We start from the raw sequence: 22317 nt of genomic DNA, 5'->3' as shown, positions 1-22317 counted from the left end.
ATTTGTTCCCAGTGGCCTGAGTAATCGCTCAGTCTAGAGATACAGGTTATGATGATATTGTCAGGCTATCCTGCCTTTGCAATGTTAATACGCAAGATTAACATAAATCACATAAAGACACAGTGTATTGACCCACTTCAATGACAGGAACAGCAATTGCTAGGTGAAAATGGTTTATAGCTTTGTAAAGCATCCCACGTATTCAAAAAGCACCATCAAATCGCTCACTATTAATTATTTAAATGAAATTCTTTTTCTGTAATTTTGTATGGCTGGAACTATGTTGACGCTTAGACTAAGAAATGAACAAGTCTACAAGTGCACAATAAAATAGTCCGGAAGTGTTTTGGGGTTTTTTTTTTGTTTGATGTATTAATTGAGCAAAGCTTATACCCCTGTCACACAACTGTCAGCACACACTGTACCAACACGTAGCAATGTCACAGGAAGGGGCCTTAATTTTTGTTGATTAGGTTTCATTCCATGAGGTAGAACTCATCACAGAAACGTAAGAAACCCAGACAAACAACAAATGAACATCTGAAGGTAATTTGCCTGTCTATGTGATAAGACTCCTGAACGCGATGCTAAACAATGTCAGCAAAGCCACTCGGGCAGCAGCAGCTCTGTCACACCAGCCCAGTGTCCGAGGGGCTCAGCCATACCTCCCAAGCCAAACGTCCCAGTTCCAATCAACATTCATTGTTTATCACAGAGAGCAGCTTGGATTCCGAGAGATGTTTCTGGGCAGTTTTGCGCATTATGATCACTTTGCAGAGGCCTGAAAGGAGCTCACTGGGGTTTCTGAAGATTCAAAAGCAAAAGGAAGGTAATGAGACACTTTTCTTACCAAGCAGCTGTTTGGAGACTCAGCAGCAGGATGAACGCTGCTTGAATTGCCCACATTCTACCTTGTTGCTTTATCAATGTTTCAACTGACATTTGCAGTGAATAAATGTCTTACTGTTTTCCCTGTGTTGTTCTCTGCACAAGAAGAAGCAGAGAGCAGCAGAGACAGTGTCTGTGCTGCACACACGACCTTCAGAGACACTCCGCTGTCTGGAGCTGTTTCCAAGCAGCCTCGTCAAGGGAGGCAGGAAGAGGGACAGATTAATGAGAACGTGAATGAGCAGATGGGTGCCAAACCTGTGTGCGACGCCCACCTTCCCCGAGCACCGCGCAGCTTCTTAACTGCTTCTTGGCTTCTGTAAACTGCATGTTCTTCTGAGTCACTAAAAATTAAACAAAGATTAGAATTTTTTAATGATCCCATTGCACTCATTTCCTCTCAAGTGCTGGCAAATAGATTTCACATTGGAAAATGTCCTTCTTGCAGGACAGTGGAGGAGAATTGGAGGCAAAGACCACAGACGCAATTGCATTAAGGGGTTCTAGACCACCCATAAGGCTCCCAGAAAATCTCTCTCTTTAGGTTCTGCTAAATTTAAATAAAATCTTGGTCAGGACAGTGGTCAGGGTACCAGCACTTGCTCAATGGGATGATCTCCTAAAGTAAACTTCACACATTTTGGCCGTATTATGTTCCTGTGCCATTACATTTGGCGTTGACTCACTTCACATGGCACATTCCCCACTTTCGCCCGTGGTCAGAAGCGCAGCGTCTCACAGCCGCTCTGCGGCTGCACAAACCACTTCCCCTCCCATGTGCAGCGACAGCAGATGCATTCACAGAAGAGTTCTAGTAGGAACTTCATGGGTCACGGCTTAATCCCAGTGATTTGTGCCAAAGAAATGCAACGACGGGGCTGTGTCCTTTGTCAAAGTTCGCGGTTTTGTCCCGCTCCTGTTACTACAGATGGGAAATGTGTATTAAACTGAGGCTCCATTCCTTTTGTTAGGCTGGAACCACTGACTCTGCAGTTTCATTTACTTGCGACTAGATGAAAGCCACAGTCCTCTGAGACAATTAGAACATAAAGTGTTATTACGGCGTCGGATCCAACTACCATTAAAGCCTATGGCAGCATTTCCATTGACTTCAGCCCCACCCTAGAACTAAAGATGGACTGGAAAAGATTTAACAGCACATTGCAAGTGATTTTGACTCTAAAGTATACTCAGTTCCTAGCAGTAGCTGCTGCTTTATCAAACATGCTGACCATCCGCTGCCACAATGCACACAGATAATGCCACATGTCACAGAAATGTGAGGGTGTTACTGCTCAAGCTGACACGTGAAATGACAGCGCGATGTGACGCTTGAATCCTGCCGTCCCCGGCTGCTTCAGTGCTCTTCACACCCAGCTGTGCGTGGAGAGAGGTGAAGTTCTACCACCAGACACAAGGAGCGGCCACTTTCACAAATCACAAGCCCAACCACAAACATTGAACCTCACAAGTTCTATTAAACGAATGCTATAGGGGCAACAACACGGCTCATCATTCACTGTCTTCATTCCACAATGCCGAAGCGTTGAATGATGCCACCTTCAGCTTACCTAGAACAGGGTTTCCTGCACACCTGTGGCATCTTCAGGAGTGTCTGACTTGGCAGAGCTCTGTGTGCAAACAAATTGGTAACTCATATCACAAAGTGTCAGACCAATGACCCCCACACACCTGGCAGCAAAACTTCTCAAGGAACACATGTCTAACTACCCAATTTGTACCCACTATCCTGAACGGCGGCTCCAGGGATAGGGAAAAAAGAAATCTATCTTCCCTGCAGCTCGTCTTACATTTATCCATTCAGTGCATCCCTTACGAGTGACAAATTCCCTGGGGCTGAAAGATGAGGCAGCACACAGAATATTGTGTGCAGTTACTCTGCTAACAGGATTCACGTCACCTGCAACAGACAGCACAGTCTGTCCAGTTTGCAAAGGCTGAGCAACTCAGATCACAGTGGTATCAACTGGATCTCAGGCTTCTCTCCACAGTAAATTTCACTGCAGAGGATGGTGAGGAAGAAATCCTCTTTATCTCAACTTTTTTTAGTGTTGCTCAACACTTATGCCTGATTTAGATAGATCCAGCTCTCCAGGCCTAAGCAGATACACCAACGTTCAGACACGGAGGTGACGTTAAAGACCTGGCCCAGGAAAGACCAGACAGTGCAGAGCGAAACCTGAACGCCAAGGCTACACTTGCTCACGTCATTTTTCGTCACGAAAGCAGCACAAGATGAGCCCAGACCCCACTCACACCAGAGAGGACAGCGGTGGGACCCTGTCTGGCCTCTCCCAGGTAGGAATTCTCTTCATGGTAGACACCTTCTCTCTTTTTTTTGGCAATCTGCATCTCCTCCCCACGCCAGTATGGGTGACCATGGGTTGGGTTGGCGACCTGCAAGAACGTAACTGCCTTTATCTGCTCATTGTTGCCTTCAAGGATTTCTTAGCTCACAGATCAATGATCCAGACACACTGGGTAGCATCGCTTCTAAAGAAATTCCCCGTGAGCGAGCTCCTAACAATACATCCAAATGTCACAAAAAGTCAGTACACACTCTGAAGGCTCAAGTGCACATTCTGGAAACTTGTGGGTTTGGTATCCACCACATAAAGTCCCCAAATGTCAGCACATTTCAAAGATTTTACTATTAAAAAAAAAGACAAAACAAGACCCATCTCTTCCACATTGTGTGTTTTTCCTAATAATAGCCCACGCTCGTGCCAAAATCTGTGAGAAAAGGCTTACAACCCTTCTTCAGAATTATTCCCTTTTTTCCTTCTATAATGGAAGGTTCTGTGTGTTATATCGTTTGAGGACGCCACTGACAGAAGAGAAAGCTACCTATGTGTTTTGTAACAAGTCCGAGTTAAACGGAGCTGTGATTTCTCCATATGCACTATGACTAATGAAATGCTTTCACCAAGGCTCAATGAAAAGAAAAAGTGTCATCAATGAAACAACAAAGCTGTTAGAGTAGCAAGCTTAGAAAGCAGAGAAGATAAATATAGTTGGATTATACATCTTCCAGAGCGCAGCGCAGAGGGACACAGGCAAACAGGTACAGTTACTATGAATCTGCCAGAGAAGCTCAGAACAAAGGAAATCTCTTCAAAATGTAGATCTGCTATGGAGGAGTCATCAAGAACATGAGAGTACAGGTGTACTGGTATAATGGTTGTGGTACAGGGCAGGACAGGCATTGGGCTGTGTATTTATGGTCTGATTAACGTATCAATTAAACTACTGTGTCTGAAATAAACTACACAATCATGTCATGCTTTTAGGGAATATGAATCAGAGCCCAGAAACATCCACATAAGCCATGAGTAGCAACGTTACTCACAAGTAGAAACCAGCCACACTAGTGAGGATTTAGGCAGTTTGACCATTTCCACTGGCATACGAGCAGTAATAACAGCCATGATCCACTAGAAAATGATTCTTGTCATAATGAAGAGCTTGGCTGAGCTTGTCCATGGCACCTGCTGACTCCTGAGATCACTTTTAAACTGAAGAATGCAAGTTCCCTCAGGCTCCTCCTTTGCTGACAAGGGTGAACAGCCCAAGTGACACTGGCTTTCCTTTGACTTTAATGACTTACGCTGCCCTAGTACAACTGAATAATGCACACACATAATGGTTGGCCTGCAGCAATAACATTTTCTGATTTATTTTTCATTTACGTGCCCTCTTATCCTATAGCAGACATTTCTTCATTGTTTAAAATAATAATACCTGTGCTTCTAATGATATTTGCTCTGCTTGGAGAATACAGCACTAATTTATTCAGGAAAGTGAGTGGGCATTGACAGAGGCTCTGAGAAACTCCAGAAAATATTAATATCTGTTCATTTTGGAAATAATGTGTACGACATGTGACAGACACAGAGCTGAGCATTGTGGTAGGACCTAGAGCTGCAAATGCCTGTTTACGATGATATACAGCAATGACGGTAGAAACGGAAGAGGTGCAGCTAGTGACCTAGGGCGGTTTTCATCCGTACCGATGGAAGCTGAGTTTGTACAACACAAGGCTAAATTAGAGCAGTTTCGTACATTTTTCCATTAGCTAAAGAAAAACAAAGAATGATCACAGCATGCTGTATGGGATGTGTTTTCGTTTCGGTTGTAACACAAGATCTAAAGCACTATGTAAACGCTATCTCAAATCATTTTCCCCCAAATGTTCAAGGATTATTTTCCCACTTTGCTACTAGTCTTTGAGAGAAAAACTTACAAAACATGTAAATCCAGTAGGATTACATATAGTTAGGGCAAGTCCATCTTTCTTGAAGTAGAAAGTTGATTTTTCATTACACTCACTGCAGCAAAGCGCATAGGGGAACTCCTGCACGTCAGAGGGGCCAGCTTGAGCACTGTACGTAAGAACTTGTCTGGTTTATGAAAAGCTACAAGTTACATTTTTGAATTAAAACGTTGAGACTTTCTGCCACAAGAATATGTACATCTGTTGGGAATACTTGTGACAAGTACAGGGAAAAATACTGGAGAAATATTCTTAATAAAACTTGTCCTTCGGCCTCTTGAACAACTGTTTTAATACGGAGGGAAAGCCGTGAGTAAATCAGCTGTTTTCTGCTTTAACGTGCTCTAATATGAAAAAAAAAAATAGACTTAAATGTTAGGCAAAAGCATTCTCTTCTCCCTCCCAAGGGCTTGCTCCGAGGGTTTGTCTTCATTAGCTGGAGAGAGCAGTGACATATTATTTTTGCATTTCTGCGGCAAATCGTCCCCCTTGGCTGCCATTGTTTCCTACGGAAGCAACAATGGCTTCCATTTATCACAAGCTGACACCACATGACATGCAAAATGACGCTTTGCACCGCAGAGTCCAAAGAGACGTTGTAAATAAAAGCCATTTACGTAAAACACCTAGCAACCAGCAAGAAATAAAAGGAAAAGTCTAAGTGGTTTGGGAAATGAAGCCCCAGTGATTTCTACTTCTACCCAGCAGCTCTGAAAGTGTTAACTAACTTAAAAATTGTCTTACAGAACGTGTTGAAAGAATCAAAGGAGCGATGCTCCAGGGAAGGCAGTGAAACTTCACCATTAAAAAAAGGCTCTGATATACACATAGTTTTCTAGGGACATCAAAGCGTGGTGCAGCTGTTGGTGCGTCAAAGAAGTATTGTGTCCTCTCCAACAATCCACTGATGTCAGCTTGTGTTTGGCGTTATTGATATTGGCGCAAGAGAACGCGCTGGCCCAGCAGCGACTCCGGGCTGGTTTTGTTGGGGTTGCTGGTGTCTGCGTGGTTTACATACAGTAGGTAACGTGGTGGGATGTAAAGGGCTCCTCCCCAGCAGGGCAGCCAGCATCCACTGCAGCCGCCTGAGAAACGCCTGAACTTCGGTGTCCTCGCGCAGGAATTCTGGGCTTTGCCTCGGCTATTTCTCTGACGTCTGGTTTTGATAAGTGATTTTCAGAGCCTACTGTCTCCTAGGAATTCTGCAGGAAGAGACTGGGTGAGGTCATTCGGCTTTTCACTGAGTTTCCTTTCTCTGGATTTGGCCGTTCCAGTGAACATGACCCTCTAGCACTCAGGAATATTTCTGTTCCCTTAGGAACTATCGACCGCTTGCTGGTTTTATCTCTGCACACACAAAAGCTCCGTGTCACTGGTAAGGGAAACAAGATTGACATTAACCAGGGGAACATAAGCAGCTCGTAGATGCAGCTGTGAGCTGAGTTCATTTATTAGCTCAAGTGCTGGCACAGCTCACACTTGTTTCTCGGCCTCTCTCCTGGCCATTGGCCTGGGTCCGAATAGCTGGACGCAATGGAATAATAGCTGGTTTGTCAGCCCATTTTAGTCCTGAAGCGGGGCACGGCAGGAATACTTGGAAAGAAGCAACAAGTAAAAGAAAACGCATCTTATTTTCTCTGGTCTGCAACCACTCCGCCTCGGAGAGTGTGTGACTTGCATACGGCTCTTCTGTACCAGACTATTCATATCAGATTTCATTTCTTGCTACGCGCGTTGCTATGGATACAACTCGGAACTGCTGCTTTTGTAGGCCAGGAGATTCAGGGCTGCATCCCGAAGGATTTTGCTCATCAGGGCCGCACAAGGTCTTTATTTATTTATTTATTTAATGAACAGAAGTGGAAACAAACACACCCTGCATTTGTCAAAATATTTTTCACAACTGGGTCCTGTATTGTGCATCTTCTTGAAGTCTCTCAGAGTCTGTGGATCAGTCCCCTATTTATACTGAGTTACTGATTTATAAGAAACGCATAACCATACATACAACCTCCTAAGACCCCAGACCTGGCAAAAATTAAGGGTCTGTATCAAAACAGACCCTTATGCATTAGTCCTGTTCCAATCTCACTCATTCCAGCTTTTTCACACGCAAAGACAGTTGGGTTCAGTGCAGTCACAGCATCAACAGACTCTTTAGAAATCTACATCATGTAATTTATGGTTAGGTTCTTGCTTATCAAAGCTACAGGAAGCCTGGGTGCTACAACACACACAAACACAAAATGGAGCGTGTACGAGTGAAACAAAAGAACACGTCATTAATAATAACTGTGAGCAATTCTAAAGCATCTGACAACAAATCTTCATATTAAACAGACAGTTGGAAGTTCTGGGATAAACATACTCCCTCCGCCTTTCCGGGATGCTATTAATCATACAGGATGCACATTGTCCTACCTCTCCTCGGATGGGTTCATTAGCAGCATCTCTGGCTTTGTGCCGATGGCTACGGGAGCTCTGTTCCTGTCAAACCTCGGGGAGACCTCTGGATGCTCCAGGACCTGCAAGCGGAACTGAAAAATATAACATTGTTAGGGAGCGCTTGTACTACTTGACCCAAGGCAGCCACACAAACACGCTCCGCGCTGCACAAAACGCAGCGAGGCCCCGCACGCTCTCGCAGAGGAACAGCGTTGCTGAGGTGGCTTCGGCGGTTTGACCGTGGTCAAGGTGAAGGCCAGACTGGCAGGTTTTAGAAAAGCATTTCAGTGTGATCACTTCGAATGTGCAGGACAGAAAAGGCCTCTCAGATCACTTGGCAGGTGCACAAATGTTTCTTGCAGTATCTTCTTGTTTTCGCCTGGACACGCCACCCGTCCCCTCTGCAGGACGGTTTACAAACTGCGCCATCAATGATTCAGTGCCAGTAGCCACCACACCTGGATCAGCAGTCTGCCAGGCAATTTTCCATCCATTAACACAGCAGTATTGCCCTCTCAATGAACACGAACAATTTTCACTCTTAATATTTAATGAAACGCAGGCTGACCCATTACACTGAACCACAACGCGTCCAGGCACAAGAGGAAGAAAACCAACATCAAGCCCAGTTTAAACCCCCTGTATCAAATCTGCCAAAATGACCAGCAGTTGTGAATTTTCAGCTTGAGACACAGCATAAGACCAGCTGTGCTGGTGGATGAGTGCTCGAAGCTTTCCGAAAGGCGTCTCAAGTGGGTCAGGCTGCCTCGCTGCTCGCGGGTGAAATGTAGGCCACCGCGCTTCCATCCGCACCGCGGCTACACAGCTAAGTGCTCGCAGCCACCAGGGCACTACACCCTCAAATCAACCCCAAACGCGGGAGCAGAGCTGGAACCGAGTCCATTTACAGCTGCCATCCCTGTGATACGTGAGCAGCACACATAGAGATGCTGATTTACTGCTGGGCCATGGCTGGACCAAACCCTGTATCTGCCAAAAGGTCCCGTTCTTGTTGAAAAATATATATTACAATAATAACTTTCCATTGATACAGTGAGAAGGATTAAGTAGATAATTAGTAACTTCAAAAGAGTATGTTTTCTCAAAAAAACATTTAAAAAAGAAATCTTAATTGGCCAACATGAAGTTCTTTGCTGCTACAGCCAGGCCGCTCCCAGCCGCCGAAGCAGCTAATTTGAGGACATTTATTTTGGTAACACGCACCATCATACAGAAATAGCGATCCGTGGGCCCCACAGAGCAGCAAAGGCCAGATCAGGTGCGTGAGTCTCTCAGGCTGATAACCTAAAGCCTTTTGTTAGAGCAATAGCAGAGGAAACCAGACACGGTGCTGAGGAGACAGGGACGCAAGGGACAACAGCACCAGCTCCTCAAGGTCACTGCCACCGTCACCCCGATGCTCGGCTGCTGGGCCAGGAGGAACATCTACACGGACCACGCATGCAAATCCAGCCCCCCGGCTTCACACAAACCCGTTGCCTCAATGAGGCTGTAACTAATACGGAGCAGCTTGCTCGATTAGCCTATGGCTCAAGTTAAATACACCAAAAACTGTTCGCAGGCTGGAAGTGGTTAACTACCACTAACGTGATTCTGAGGATCGAGCAAATCCCCATTTAAGCGTAGCACTAGCAGTTTGGGGGCACCCATCTTCTACTCAGCAGTTTTAGAGCAATCCTGGGCAATGACACGGAACAGTTCACGTCTTGGGAATGGCAATACTTACCTGCAGTTTGGAAGTGCAAATATAACTTCGAAAGCTGCTAGAAAAGCGCAAACACACAGATTTGCAGCAGTTCATGGAGCCCTATCAGCTTCAAGCATGCCTGGAACTGGCTGCAACCTTCTGTGCGGGAGCAACACACCTTTAGAATTAGCAGGCGTTTATTTGTGTAGAGAAGGAAGTGGTTCTTCTGGTATAACTATAAATTGCCTGTCTGATTTCTGATGACAGCATTTAATAACTGAATCTAGACATGCAGTTAAGGGAGACCTTATAAGTAAAAAATAAAATTAGATGTAAATTCTAGCTCCCAGCCTTCCTGTTGGAATAGGCAGGAAGTTACGTGGAATGCACCGTTCTTAGAGACCAGGCCGAACCTGAATTGCTCAAAACCAGATGTGAACAATGTCACTGCTGAAATTCTGAGTGTGTACGTGGTTCACCTAAAAGCAGTGAGGACTTTTTCCTCAGTATCTGGACACCTGCACCAAAGATTAAAACTATTTTCTTAATAAATTACTCATACAGTAAGTTTTGTTAGCTTTCGAATACATTATCTGCCCTAATAAATTTCAGTTTTGCAAATTAATTGGTGGATCGGGGAATTGGAACTTGCAGAGTATTTTAAATGGGTGGCTTCTTCACATTAAAAATTCCCTTTTCCAGCAGCCGGTAACTTATCACGGCCCATGCGTATGTACCTGTGCTCCATGCAGCAGAAGGCAGTAGGGCCTTGGCATGGAGGAATCTCATTGCTGAAGTTTCGAAAGTATGTTAATCTATTTTTGCAGCAATATGCAACTAGTTTGACACTTTGGGGAAAAAAATAGAAAAAAAAAGAAAACCACAGCCCCACCAAAAGCAGATGGGTTTGGGAGGTGCAGGGCATCTCTCAAAATCTGTTCAAAGACTCTGCAACTTAACGAAACTAGATCTAACCGTTCAAATACCTCTAAGGAGTTGGGTTAAAAAGAGGAGGAATCCTGCTGAGGCTCAGCAGGCGACAGCCCGTGCAGCTCCATTAGCACATAAACCAGCACCAGCTATTGTTTTATTGGATTCCTTCTGGGGGAGGGCGGGCTGAGCAGGAAGGAATTTTTATGCATATATGCATACACAAAAGAACTATTTTTTCATCTATGCAAAGTCAAAACATACTAGAACCATAAATTACCTCCTGGATAAGCGTTGGGAGTTTATATCCTTTTAAGGAATATGGTCTAAAGTTAGTACCCCACTTCCAAGGTAGAATCTTCCATCACTGCTAGATGCTGCTGCCTGATCGCAGCCAGACAACTGGCTCAACACCAAGACCACAAACGTGCCAACATATGGAAACAATTCCTTTCCTTTTGATTGGAAATGACATTCTGGGGGTGTGCACAACATCCCCCATCAATCATCCAGAATGGCTCATTATTTGGACTTCAACTTCTTATCAAATAGAAGATCCCTAGAGCCTCACGTGAATGGGAGGAAAACGTCCACACACTGGCAGCGTCAGCAAAAGCAGCGAGGGGAAAGGTTTAATAGTGAATATTTGCCTGTAGATCACACGTTTTGACACCAGTAACAGCCCGTCTCAACGAAGTTGCAGTCGCAGGAGGCCTGAAACACAAGGCAAAAATCAAGGGGATTTTTGTTGAACCTACGTGGTTGATCTGGAGATACAGAGATCAGGAAGGCAAATCCCTGCAGAGAATGCAGGGGAAGTCTGGTTCAATCTTCTGGGCTTACACAGCAACGAATACTGAGGGGAAACAAAGGCAAATAACTTCCTAAAGAACCGCCAGTGTAAGTGAAAAGACAGGAGAGGTCTGCTTGTTAAATCAGTAAATACTGGTGAGGGTGGCACTTCGGAGCTTCTCTGGTGCACCTCAGGAACAGGCCCCAACCGGAACATGAAACTCAACGCAGGTGAATGTGGATTTTTCCATTACTTTCAATAAAACCAGGGGTTCATGGGAACCTTTGAAGTCTAGCGGTGATGAGACCACTTCATGTTAATGTAAATTCTGAAATGAGATTATAGAAAGGGAGAGGAAGAGGAGGCAGAAGCACATCCAGCTGTGACAGAATCCATCACCGGGGATTTTGGGCAAGAGGAAGGACCATTATGATGACTGAGGTCCTAGAGGGGCGATCAATAGAAATAAGACTCAGTGCCCACCTCTGTATGGCCTTCCTGCAACTTTGAGTCTCTCCAAGGCAGATTTTCAAACATATTTAGGCACTTCGAGATGCAGACAAACACCACAAAGGATTTACAAATGCATCTCCAGAGGGTAGATGCTCATCAGCACCTGCTTGTGTCCTTTGGGTCCCTTATGTGGAAGAAGATTACAGATGTCATCTGTTCAGATCACAGCCAAATTCTACCTTCAGTCGCATGCCCAACACTTCCATGTAAGTGAAAGAGAGGAGTGAGCTCATCTCTAAGGGTGGGACTCAGCCCCAAGTAGAATAGGAAAAAGGATTTGCTGCGGGACAAAAATAGGCTGAGTGCCTTGTCACATCTGACAAATGCCTCAGATGGCATAGCACAGATTTGTGGCAGTGCTATTAAAATAGATTCTATTTCCACGGAATTAACTGATTTCTTGTCACAGGTAGGTGGGCAGTGCCCCTTTTTCACTGACAGTGCAAATGGGTCTCAACATCGGCAGGTATCAGGGAACTAACACTGTTTTGAGATTCCTTCCTAACACATCCCCTCGCTGCCATTTGCTGATGAGCCCTTCCAGGCTGGATCCGCAGACCATGCAGCTCCTCAGCCACGCTTACAAGAGCTGCTCAAACAAAAGGAGAAAAAAAAATCCATAATTTAAAGCACAGGTTGCCAAATGAGGCCCTTTTTTGCTAAAAGCAGGGTGTGATGATCTGCCTGCGTTTGGGTGTTTTCAATCATATAAAATTAGCTCCGACCCCCATCTAACATACATTGATAAAGACAACGGGTCAATGGCCCCTGCTGCAGGCAGCAGCTCGGATCCACCGCTGCTGCTAACTAGGAGATCATTTGTGCTCCTTTATAGGCTTTCTGCATTTATCTTTTGTAAACAAAAAAGCCATATTAACAAATAACACTGGAACATGAACAGCGATGAGTCACACAAAACCCACAAGACAGCTGATGAGAAGAAACCAGCTTGCTTTGCCTATAACAAAACCTGACCGCTCAGATGAAAAAGCCACAGCCTCCAGCTCAGTTTGGTTTGAAAAACCAGAAGTGGGCAATTACGTTTTCCAGCAGATACTGCTCTGGCATGGGAGAAACATTTGTTGATGAGGCTCTGGCTGGCAGACCGGCAGCGGCTGGGTGTGCACCGCACAAAGAATACTTTCATTTTTTGGCATGGGGTGGCATTGCTGACATACCAAAGACCATGGCTAATTAAGTGGAGTGATGGAACAGAATGATTTGATGATAAGATTTAATTGGTATGAACATTCTCATAGACTAGTTATTGTATCTAGCTGGGAGGGCAGACGTTCAGCATTGCTCAACGGCAGCGGAGGGGTGAAGGGCACAAGGGTGCCCTTTACTGGCTCTCATCATGGGGCTGCTCAGCAGTCAGGTCTCAGTTTAGAATAGATTGTTCCAGTTTTCTGTGGTCGCAGTAGCTAAAAATCACCAGGATCAGCTTTAACCCCTTGTCCCTACCACGACTGCAGCAAATCTCCCAGGCGTGGGGAGCAGAACTGCTCGGGCTGCTTCACACCAAGAGATGGGGCACACACCAGGACCCAACCATTAACTGCGAAAACGCTGCTGCTTTCAGTTGATCATTTCCATTCTTTCATAACAAAGCTGATTATCTCCATTTTCTGAGTTGGAAACGGTGCTTGGATAAGCCACTTGGAATTTAATAGAACGACACTTGTTCCACAGTTTGGCTGACATCAAAAATCGCTGATCAAAGCCACAGAGCAATGACCAGGGTCACGTTAGGACCAGTGAACTGGTTGCCAAGGGGAAGGACTTGCATTTCAGAGCATTCCCCTTCCTTGGACGGGATGGATGAGCGCAGCATTCTGTTACAGGCCACTTCCATCTGCCTTGACACGTGGCCAACACCAAACAGGCAAGGGAGCCAAGATCTTTCCTAGGAGAGCCTGAAAGATTTCTGCCACAAGGGTACATAGTATTTGTGTACAGCACACGTTTAGGTCACCAAGTCGGGCGATGTGACACACAGAAGAGTGTCACAGGCTTCAGGATCCTGTGGGTAAAGGCAGACACAACCACCACGCTCAAAAGTCATGCTGCATTTCACCGGTCACCTCTGCAACAGCTCTAACTGCTGCTGCAGAAAGAATGAGAAAACCAAAAGCAATTCCCTAATTGTCTCTTTCAGCCTTCTCCTCGGTGTTTGACAAGAGCTGTCATGGTTCCAAACAGGGTTTTTTATTTTCCGCTACACAAGCTTAGGTATACACAGCAAAACCTAAAACTTTGTTTTGTAAGTCACTCATTTGGTTATTTAAAATGGTCTGCACATTAAAAACCTTGCAGCAGTTTGGTTGCAACAGCCATTTGATCTCTTGACACCAAGTAATACTGCACATATCAAGAAATAGAAGTATAACTACCGTGGCTGGCTTTCAATCCCATATGCCAACATCTAGACAGAAACCCCCCGAAGAGCAGAGTATCGATTTGCTGGAAGATTTGTGCCTATCTGCATCATGACTTACTTTCTCTCTGTTTTTCTCCTTCACTAGCAGATAAAAAGAGCCAACAACTGCCGTTCTGTTTCCTCTCCCACCATGGAGAAAAGAAAGCCAGCACATGCTAATTCTTGCTGTAATATAAAAAAACCCACCAAACCTACTTTCTTGGAATGCTGTTGTCCTCCATTTGCTGTCGGAGGCCTTGGGAGCTCCAAAATCTTCCCGGCCAGCATCACCTTTGCTTCTGGCTTTGTGGTGTCTTGAAGAATGAATCTGCTTCATCCACTCCTCAAGCCCCCTGAACACACAGCCCTTCCTCCTTAAACGAGGGCAGACTGAAAATTGTCCCTCTGCTCAATGAAATATCTCTCCTTCTTCCTCTCTCTTTTAATTACTATAATTGTCAAGGCCTTTTGGAAGGATCTGAGCACTAAATCTCTGCTCCATTCCCTTCACATCTCAGATTGCTCTGAAATTGCCAACTTGGGAGCCCCTCTCTCAAGACTTGAAAATCTAAACTTCCTATTAGCCCGCAGAAACCAAGCAGGAGTATTATACTTAGTACAAGTATATCGGGCTCAGATATTTGACAAAAGAGGTTCTTAAATACAGTATAAGCTACTGTGTTTCAAACTGGTTTCTGGCATTAAAATAGTAATTTATGTGACAAGTTTTTTTAGTTGAAGACAATGCAGCTCTGCCATAACACTCTGCTACGTACGTATCTACTACAATACTGAAAGAGGACGTGCAAGTAGTTCATAGCTGTTTTGTCCTGGTGTCTTTCGCTCCCGTATAGTATGTTGGCTCATTTAATAACCTAACATTGGAGATAATTAATCTTGCATAATGTGGCTGGGGATCACTGCAGCACTGGAGAACATGAGCACTGTTTACTTAAGAGAGATAGAAAGCCTCTGCTGACAATTCTTGTGCACAGTTCTGGCACATCAGTATTAAATATTCCATAAGTATTTGGGCTGAAAGACAAACGCAGGAAAGGAAGAAAGTTTTACACCAATACCTCTAACTCTACTCATCGATAATAGTTAAATATGTTTGCACCAAGCAAACGAATGCTATATCGGTTAAAAAGTCAGTATGCCCTAAATTATATTAATCAGTGCTCTGAAACGAGAACAAGGTTTCAGTGAGGTCATTTTGGTATAATCTGGGTTTAAGTCTCAGCGAATAGCTGAGATTCACTGAAATTAGATTCTGTTCTCATTCACACTAATTTTGTTCCAGTTACTCCTGAGTCATGCTAGAGAAATGAAGGTCATGTCCTGCAAACAGTTGCAGCGAAAGTGTTAATTTCTCGGGTCTTCTAAGTTAAAAATACGACTCATTCACGTCTACTGCTTGATCCTGAAGGCACAAAAACCGATCAGAATTCCTGGACTGGACTGCCTATTTTTGAGATTTTTAAGCACTGTTCAGTGTTCCATTCCCAATTTAATTCTATGGGTTTTTTGTGTGCTGGGTCTTGTTTTGGTTTTTAATCTGGCCATGGTGCCAGCTCTCTCAAGTGGTAATGACTTGCTAACAGCTGATTTCAAAGGTTTTGACTATTCTTATCAGCTGCTCTGGACACTCATTAGCAGAGGTCTCGCTGCCTCATCAAATACTGTTTTTCTGATTCTGCTTGCCAGCGGTTTCTTTCAACTTATCTTGGTAATCTTTCCCAGAATCCCTAAATCGCTCCTCTGTGGCACTTCCCAGATATTCTCCTCTTAGTCTCCTGCTCCTTTTTCTTTGTATTGCCCCATAATGACATCTCTGATCATACTATTGACATATTAATAATATGTAGTTACCATTGTCTTTTCCATCCTTTCCTCTACAGTCTATCATCTTGATCTGACTCTTCTTTCTAAAAGAAACAGATTAGAAGCAATTAAGTACTCAAGTTACAGGAGGAAATAATTCTCCATTACAAAACATTCACCCAGCTAGTTATTTCAAGGAAATGGTGAACTGTACTCTTATTAGTGATAAACAGAATAGAACTGATACTGAAATATACAGTTACTGTTTAAAAAAAAAAATAATGTTCTCCATCAAGTCCAAATGCTCCTTTCTGCTGAGAAAAGAGAAGTTCTATGCATGCTACGACTTGAGGTCATAGACAAGAAATCAGCTTCACATCCCAACACATCAGCTCCTTGTCTCAGAATATTCAGCTCATAAAGAGCCAATAAAATTTCACACTTTAAAGTGTCCAACAGCACACTTCTCTACTGAAACATCAAAGTATTTGTTAGCCTTACCGCTGCGCCTGGAGGATTGCCATACAAACCAGGCTCTGTGGCACCCAGTATGCAAGTCCACGCTGGAAAGCCAGCTTTCCACCTACAAACCTCAGCCAGCTCTCCAAGACACAATTCCTTCCCTTGTCTCCGATGGAAGAAGGGGATCAGCTCTCTGAAAAGCTCCCAGCCTCGTTCTAGGCTACGTACCAATTCTACTTACAAATAAATGTCTTTGGTTAACAGATTTTCTTGGACTTTGTGACCCGCAGCTCCAGCAGAGGGGGTCAGTTCAGGCTTCTTATGGGGCACTGTATAAGTGAGTTCCATATGGAATACACATCAATGCTTTCAGGGCCTCAGGAACATGGTGATCACGGGACACCCCAATCATTCAAACAAACCTGGTACTTGGAGGTAAACCTGTCACATGAGCAATTTTATGTATTCACTATCACAATAATCATAACTCAGGTTGTGCCTATTGCTCCTGCTCTTGTACCACAGCCTCACTGCTCCAAGTCAAATACTTCAAATACTGAATATTTTCAACTACACTTAGTATATCGCAATAAAAGGAGGAATTCCTGTACTTTCCAAACAGAGCCAAAGTTCCCAAATGTAGTTGATTAGTGTGAAGTAATTAGTGTTATTAACATTCATGTTTCTGCCAGAAGAGGTGAGACCTGGGGTAGTTAGAAAAAGACATAAAAGGTCTTATGAAAACCTAATTTGTGGAAGAAATGAGAGAGGAAGGAGCTTAGCTTTTAATCCTGTAATGAGGGACTCGCTAATGACAAATAAATTCCTTTAGAAGGCTTTCCCAGGAAATACCTCACTTCATAAGATTAATTTGTACTACGTCCCCATCTTTTGGATTTTGAAAGCTCTTTGAAACTCTGTTTATCCAGTGTGTGAGCAGCTAAATAACAAAAAAAAAAAAAAAAAGGAAAAAAGGTACAAAATATCTAGTTGGATGTAGAAAGTGCCTTTGAGAAAGACATCTGTAGTGGAAACAAAACTATCCCAGTTACAGGTGCCAAAACACCGTTCTTGAAATTCAGCCTCAGCTCTTGGTTGAACAATAAGGTTTATAGAACAAGTATTTTATCTTCTGCTTCTGTTTCTGTTCAGTTTTGTTGTTTACAAGCTGCCTGGCCTCCCAGAGCCCAGTTCCACGCCTGGAACTTACCGATTCTTTCCCACTGCACCCAAGAGAAGCTGCCGGCAGTGACAGACACTTTCCCATATCCCGAGGCTTCTCCAAGACACCATTAGAGCTGCTCGGAGCCCGGGTGTGATGTGCACAGCCAGGGACCTGAAGGACATGGTCAGGACACGTCCTGTGGCCCAGCACATGGTACCGCTCAGCCAAGATCAAGCTCCAGAAGCATCACAGTGCCAAGAGCCTGGAGAATTTTCCCTGTTTCTCAAGAGTGCTAAATAATCCATTAGGGAGACACCACTTTGCAGAACAGCTTTGTGCACACACCATGTACCATGAAGGCTCAAGCCTGAACATCGCTACCAGTCTTCCACCTCAAGCTCCTGACCCTGCCAGCCCCCAGGTGGGCACCTGAATCGCTTTCTGCATTGCAAGTCACCTGAGAATGAAGGAAAAAGGGGTTGTGAGGGGGTGATAGGGGATGAGAGCTCCAAAGACAGTGAGAGTTCAGTCTGTCCCCTCCCTGGCTGGTGGTAACAGCTCCAAGGAGGGTCCATCCGGGAAGCCCGAGGCAGCCAGCCAGAAATGGGACGGAGGGGAGAAGGAGAAGGAAGAGAGGCCGGCGCCCGCACTGGCTCCGTGCCAGCAAAGGCTCCAGCCCAGCCCACTCCCCAGGGCACCTTCTCCTCATTCACATCCCCAGCTCTTCCCCAGCCTGAACTGCATCAGCAATTAGCGCAGAACCGGAGATCAGATCGATACAGAGCACTAAGCAGGGGCTGCCTGCTTGGCTGCGAGGAGACGTTTGCAGAACGGGGACTGCTGTGCAGACTGCCACAACTGCTGAGAGTGAAGCAACCGATATTGATTGAGATAAATAGCCTTGATAGTTCTGTTCCTCCCCTTTCCACAGTTAGGGATGGAATCTAGGATGACACACATGTTTCCTGATGTCACATACACCGAGTTGCTTTTCCTCACCATTTTCAGTTTCTGGTGCTTGTTACGAATAGCTGCATTACTGCTTTTAAGGACTCCGTGAGGTTACCTCCCTGCACCCCGCTCAGCATGTCCATCACCATCTAGTTGATCTGACTGCTCCCCAGCAGTATAGGAGTGCCCACAGCCTTGAAAAGCAACCTATACAGAACATCTCTTCTATAGTTCCAGTTCACATCAAAAGACACCTTGCTACTGTTGCAACTCCAAGCAGAAATGAGTTTAAAAAAGGAAGAATATGACCTAAAGTGCAATGTTTCTGCAGCCAGACCTAACTGGGAGTTCCAGACCAGACACTGAACTGTGGCGTGAACCCCAGTTTGCTTTACCCTTTTGGAGGCTGTGGCTGGACAGCTGCAGTCAGTACTGCCTTCAGAACCCTCAGTTAGTCCTGAGAAATAGCTTATCTGAAAAGGAAGGGGCAATAAGTTTAAGAGAAAAAGGGAATCTATCAATTGCATTAACAGCTTGCTTGCAGACAAAAAAAACTCTCTGGTAAATATTCACAGTGTAGACAAGGCCACAAGTTCAAATTTTCCAGTCCATTTCTTCCCACAAACACATTTGAAACAAAATATAAGCATACCCTGAGGGTTCTATGAGGGTTTGGGCTTTTAAATTTACAACATCCCTTAATGTGTCACTGGAGTGCCTTACCTGATCATAGGTGGATCTAAGTTCTCCCCATGACAAAATTGTCCCCACCCCACTCAGAATCACAAGCGTAATGTTTATGCACATTTCAGTGGGTGCAGTGCAGAAGTCAGCACTGTATACAAAGGCCCAGAGAAAAACGTGTGCCGGATCTGTACCAAGAGTCAAAAATAAAGTAACTTCCTAAGCCTGGTATCTCGTGGAAGGATTTGGTCATGCTGGGCTCCTGAGGAGAAGGCAGAACAGTAACGAGGCGGCACACTGGGTTTCCGCTTGTTTGTGGGTAAGCCAATTGCTTCTGAAAGGATTGGAGGATGCGCTCGGACAGGGATTTAGTGGGGGCTTTGGGGAAGGAGCTCGAAGTGGTGAGGGAGGGACAGTGAAGCTTCAGGACCCTAATGACGCTCTCCATTTGATGTAAAGTGGGTTGAAGAAGAAATAAGATTGGTCCGTGTAATACATTTTTCTTGGATTAAACTTGATTCTGAATTTAAACTGATTGGTCAGCTCTGAGATTCCATTTCCCTAAGCCTGTGCATACAAGACATTTTTTTTTAAATGTTAAAATTTTCTTCATAATGAAAGAAAAGAGCTATTTGAACAGCCGAAAGCCCGCTGGTGTGCAGCCCTCGCTCTACCGCTGCCTCGTATTTTTCTCCACTGGCGTGTTCATTTTGTGAGGCCAGACAGGCACTCTCTCTGTTCTGCATGCCTGGGTAATGCAATCCCAGCGGTGTCACGCTGTCAGCAACCATCACCCCCCGAGCCAGCGCAGCGTGGCTCCTGGGGCAGGGCTGCAAGTGCAGCACAAAGCTGAGCCTAAGCCATCAGCCGTGCCTAGCAGCTGAAACCCAACGGCCAGGAGCAAGGGGGGGATGACAGAAAGCTGCTCCTGGATTAGCATCAGTGGTGCAAGCCTGAAATAAAAGAGAAAGGCAAATCCCGAGGGAGGGAGGAGAGCTACAAAGGTTTCTGGGAGTAGACTATAAAACTCCAGCTGACCTCAGACTCAAGGGAACTGAAAAAGACTCATGAAGGGAGTGTCTCGAAACGAGCCATTAAGATACAACTCTAGTCTGAAGCAACAAAAGACTAAGAAAAAAATGGAAGCATCTCAGTGCAGAAAAGCCTGCATATAGTCCTTAGACTTCATGCTGCAGCTACTGTCCTGGCGCAGATCAGCAACACACCTCAGAAGATTCCCAGAACTGTTCAAGGTGTTTCCATTTTTTAAGTTGCTCCGCTTGAAATTGTAGGTTGTCAGTATCGCACATCCGAATATATGGGTCTTGGGTGAAGAGAAAAGGAAAATGGTAACTAAGAAACAGAAGTCTGAAACTTCATCTTGGACTAAGAATAAACATCTCCACCACAGACAGATGGATCACAGCTCGGGTGGTTCGAAACACGAAAAAAGATGTTTGAGGGAAAATAAATTAGTGGGAAAGAGTGAAGCAGTGAAACTACAGGATTTCTCTCATTGAGAAGAGCATTATTGATAACAACTGTGATATACAGAAGCATAACAAAATAGTCCGTGCCCATAAAAACCAGCAAGTATTACATGTCCTAACCCAGGCAAAAGATGCACTGATAACAGGAGCAGTACCATCACTACAGAGGTTTCCTTCAGAAGATCCCCTTACCTATTTTTCTAATAGCAGATTTCTTTTTCTTCCTGAATACTTGTTTCAACTGCACTAGTTTTGTGGTTGGTTCAGGTTACTTTTAAACAGGTTGTTCTCTCGAGTATTTTTCTCATAGCTGAGGGCCTTCGATTTGCGGTTATTTTGTTTACTGTCCAAAGTAAAGCCTATTTTTAAAATTCTGAGGGTATTTTCCATGGCTTTGCTTATTAGATACATCAGGGGTGGTTTTTAGGTTTAAATAATGTACAGCTGATTTTTTTTTTTAATTTCAGTCACTAGGAGCATCTAAGGTTCAATCTCCCTCCTGGTTTCCAGAAGTTAATGCCTCCTACACTGCAGTAGCAGCAGAAAGCAAAATCTATTTTTCCTCTTCCACTTTGTAGCAATGGCAGCAAAGATAATGTGTTATAGCCAATGTTCTTCCAAATTACAGGTCTGTAGCATTTTTAGCAGAATGGCCCTGGTTCTGCAAAGCGTCTCCTTCAGCCCATTTGACAAAGCCTAGTGTGCTGGCTCGCTAAAGCAAGAGAACGTAGCCAGCCTTTCCCCGAGGGCCCTGCCCCACGCGGATCTCTCTGGTGATTTGCTTCAAGGCAGGTCTGCACTGAGCATATCAAATCGTGTTAATGATCACAGCCCTGTCGTACCCACTCCAGCATGGAGCGTCTTCGTTTCCCCACAGACAAGGCTTTAAAAAATACAAATCAATCCTGGCCGTGGCTTTTAGAAATAAAAGGGAAGAGGACATTAGATAAATATCTCAACTTTCCTGTGTTATTTCATTCCCTACGCTTCACAAATACTATTTAAGAAGTTAAAGAAGCAAGCAGTGAGTGCTACCTGGAGGTAAAGAGCTGCTGGCCAGCAGAGCTGCCCCACAGGAAACCCATTTGCTTCTGGGCTTTATCTTTTCCCCTTCTCACTAATTCCATGCTTGCAGGGTAAAAACAAACTGTTATTCACCGCACAGGACAAAGGCTGGTCACACAGAGGGAAGCTGGAAGCGCACCCGTGCACTGCCAGATATTTAAACAGAGATGATCTAAGACATGCCAGTGACGCTTGTGTGTGCAGTGACATACCTGTATATCCCTTACGTACAAATATCAAATGGTTCACTCGCACTCCTGCACACAAAGGCACTACACTCTAACCCTACCTTGCACCTTGCTGCTGAGTGAGATTCCCAATACGAAGCTAAAGAGCTGCAAAGGTGTAAAGCTCCCTTTTGACAGCTGAAGTGACCATCTAAACCTAAACTTTTAACCTTTCTGTGCCTTAGATTCCACACGTCTAGCAAATCACACTTCCTACCTTTGACAAAGTAGTTCCGTGACTGGAAGCTGAAAGGCACTAAGTCTGACTCATCTGGCGGTTCGAGGCAGGAAGGCTTTGGGAAGGCATTTATCACAAAACACTGCTTGTTTGTCTGGATCCAGCAAACTTGAAGAGCTAAGAGTCTAAGGGAATCAAAAATGCATTTTCAGTTTGAGAAACAGCTTCAGACTAGGTGAAATGTCATGATATTACTGAAAGACTCAGGGTATAAAATGAGC

At 44.6% G+C, this 22317-nt stretch overlaps 1 long non-coding RNA gene across 1 annotated transcript; it reads right to left on the bottom strand.

Annotated features, from left to right (window-relative positions):
* Positions 1–672: 672 nt before the first annotated feature.
* LOC139827683 (uncharacterized) lies at positions 673–22214 on the bottom strand. Its single transcript, XR_011738600.1, has 5 exons — positions 22076–22214; positions 15863–15918; positions 7604–7719; positions 1147–1232; positions 673–804 (listed from the first exon to the last, which is right to left on the bottom strand). It is a non-coding gene; the product is annotated as an uncharacterized lncRNA (long non-coding RNA).
* Positions 22215–22317: the final 103 nt, after the last annotated feature.

The sequence above is a fragment of the Patagioenas fasciata genome, chromosome 3, assembly GCF_037038585.1.
Source record: "Patagioenas fasciata isolate bPatFas1 chromosome 3, bPatFas1.hap1, whole genome shotgun sequence".
Lineage (NCBI taxonomy): Eukaryota > Metazoa > Chordata > Aves > Columbiformes > Columbidae > Patagioenas > Patagioenas fasciata.
This window is presented reverse-complemented; position numbering and strand designations above follow the sequence as displayed.